The following is a 3,567-nucleotide window of genomic DNA, read 5'->3' as shown; positions in this document are numbered from 1 at the left end:
TTCAACCTCCGAATGCACACCAACTCCTGCACGATCTCCTCATTCGGAGGGCAAGTTATATGTTTATAAACCAAGAATGTTACTACGATTAACTCAAGGCTATAGACAACGTGTTTGCGTAGCTGAAAGGTTCCTGTTAGCGACCACGGAGAACAATTTTTGAGAGACACCTTTGAGCATTATCGCATCAGAAGAATATGCTGCTGGAATTGATAGTGACCACATGTTCTTCAGATATTCATAGGAGAAGTGAACTCTCCACACACCACATACCACCGTCTGGTTTCTGCACGTTTCAGCTCTCCCCTGTGATAAATAATGTAACCATCATCATCTTGACAGATTAGGCGTCGACTTCCTGTCGAAGTTTCATTTTTAAACTCACTATTTCGACATTCATTTTGGGGGGAAGAGTGCAAAAATTAGATTTCGAGTGGTAGCGGCAGTTAGAATATTTGCTCCTCCATAACGCGAGCAAGTCCCTGAATCACTGGTCTAGTTTAGAGAACAAGCAGTCACGTTTTCATAGAAGCACGCGTTTCTCGTTTCATAATTCAGTTGGAAAATCGCATTCATGAATGTAGATTTTACTTATACCAAATTTCGTTGCATTGTTTCGTCTGTCAAGCAGTTTATCATCCTACACGAAGGGTATATCTGTCTCTGTGTATCGTACTGAAACATCTACATGTAGTCAAAATTAGATCTGACCACACTCTAGGATGCAAGCACATTATAGGATGACCGGAATTTTTAAGTTCCAGACATGAGTGTCTAGGGCCAAACTACCTGCCCCAATATTGCAATGCGTATCAGACTGTGAGAGAAACCCTCAGTTAAACAGAGGAGCCAGTGCAGGATCTATTAAATGAAATGAGCAGCAATACGAGCAAAAAAATGTTCAAATGTGTGTGAAATCTTATGCCACTTATCTGCTAAGGTCATCAGTCCCTAAGCTTACACACTACTTAACCTAAATTATCCTAAGGACAAACACACACACCGATGCCCGGGGGAGGACCCGAACCTCCACCAGGACCAGCCGCACAGTCCATGACTGCAGCGCCCTAGACCGCTCGGCTAGTCCCGCGCGGCCACAGTATGAATCGAGAGTGAAGCAAAGAACAGCCAAAGTAATTAGGCGTAGTAGAAATGAGATTATTGGTAAACTTAACATTAAAATTGGGGACCATCAGGTAGACGAACTGAAGGTATCTAGGTACCCTGTATGCAGTATAACAATGAACGTAGCAAGTAGGACATAACATGAAGCCTAGTAAATGCTAATAGGATAGAATATCACTAGTCTCAAGTGGCGGTGTTAAGTTGAGGAAGAAATTTATGAAAATGTACGTCTGAAGCACAGCAGTGTATGCAAGTGAATAGTGGACTGTGAGGGGAACAGAATTGAAAAGAATCGAAGCGTCTGAGATGTGGTACTATAAGAGGCTGTTGAAAATTAAATGGGCTGGTAAGATAAAAAATGAGAAGGAGCGCAACTTGTTGAAAACACTGATAAAAAGAAGGGACGGGATGATACGACATGTGTAAAGAAATCAACAGAAAATTGCCAAGGTACTGGTGGGAGCTGTGAAGCCAGAAAATTGTAGAAGGAGACAGAACCGGAAGACATCAACAAATAATTGATGTCGTTGGTTTCAATGTCACTCAGAGACAAAGAGCTTAACATGAAAGCAAAATTCGTTGCAGGTGGCATCAAACCACTCAGAAGACTGATAACAAATAGTGTTGCTTCACTACACAGCTGCATTCAGGATACATTTCACCATGATATAAATGGGAATCTTTTAAACTAAGGGGATAGCACTGGACAGTGGTTTCGCTACGTACAGTGACAAAGGTGTCTATAAATTCACTACGTGCGGTTACATGTATGGTAAAAAAATCGCAACAAGGAGAAGGAGTTGTGTGACATAAATGTAGCATGACAATTATGTCTATTTTAAATACACGCTGTAACGGTGGTGAGAGTTAGGTACCTTTGAGAATGGACGTGGTGAGTTGCTGTTAAATGCCTTTAAGGCGACGAAGATGCCATTATCAACAACTCACTGTAATTGAACGACTTCGTATAACAGGCTTACGAGAAGCTGGATAGTCCTTCTGAGATACTGCAGAAAGGCTTGGCAGGAATGTAGCCACTCTACATGGTTGCTGGAAACGGTAGTCACGGGAGCGTACGATCGCAATAAGACCGGGCTCTGGACTGTCACGTGGCGGTACACAGAGGGACGACCATCGAGATCGGCGTGTGGCTCTGACGCATCGTACTGCATCTGCAGCAGCAATTTAAGCAGCAGGTGGCACCACAGTAACACAACGAGCTGTAACAAATCAGTTACTTCAAGGGCAACTCCCGTCCAGCCGTCTTGCAGCGTGCATTTCACTGACCCCAAACACCGCCAAGTGGTATCAAGCGAGAGCTCATTGGAGAGCAAGGGGGAGGCTCGTTGTATTTCCTGATGAATGCTGGTTATGTCTCAGTGCCAGTGATGACCGCCTGTAGGTTAGACGGAAGCCGGTTGAGGGCTTGCAAACAACCCATCTGCGTGCTGGACACACTGGACCTACAACTGGAGTTATGGTCTGGAGTACGATTTCGTATGACAGAGGAGCAGTCACGTGATTATCCCACACACCCTCAGTGCAAATTTGTACCTCAGTCTGGTGGTTCGACCTGTTGTGCTGCCATTCATGAAAAGAACTCCACTGTGTGTTTTCCTAAAGGTTAGTACTCACCCATATACCGCGGTTGTAACAGAACATGTTCTAGAGAATGTCGACACGTGCCTTGGCCTGTTCGATCAGCAGATATGTCTCCAGTGGAGCAAATGTGAGGCATCGTGGTACGATAACTTCAGTGTCATCCATAACCTGCATTAACCGTCCCTGTACTGACCGACCAAATGCAACAGATATGGAACTCCATCACACAAACTGGCATGAGGCACCAGTACGAAACAATGCACCCACGTTTGCATTCAACATTCTGACAGTTACACCGGTTGTTATTGTAGCAGCATTTCACATTTGCAATGTCTTATCTTGCACATGCATTAACTACTGCTCACTTGCAATGTTAATGACGTAAACATGTTACCTTAAGAAATGTTTTCCTGAAATTTCATTACCCTATATTAATTATATTTTTGTGTTTCTATTTTTTTCCGTCATTCTTAAATACGCCAATATCACGGCTTTCAGGAAAAAGCATAAAACAAAAACGAAAATGAATAATATCACCTGGGGTGGGAATCGTGAAGTGACAGAGAGCATTAGGCTCAGAACTGAGAACTGTCGACAGTTTGCATACGGTTTTTCGTGTCACCATTCACTGGCTCTATGAATGAACTGGAAGGACTAAATTGATAACCTTAGCTTATTATAATTCCTATCTTGGGTCACAATGTTTACCTGTAATAGGGTTATTAATTACGGTCGCTAATGACCATGTTCAGACCTGAGGAAGAGCATGTTGCTTTATACATACTATGCTAATGCGTGTGGAAAGTCATTAGCCATTTCGACTTCACCAAACAAATAAAA

This window comes from Schistocerca serialis, chromosome 1, assembly GCF_023864345.2.
Source record: "Schistocerca serialis cubense isolate TAMUIC-IGC-003099 chromosome 1, iqSchSeri2.2, whole genome shotgun sequence".
NCBI lineage: Eukaryota > Metazoa > Arthropoda > Insecta > Orthoptera > Acrididae > Schistocerca > Schistocerca serialis.
Note: the sequence above shows the minus strand (reverse complement) of the source record.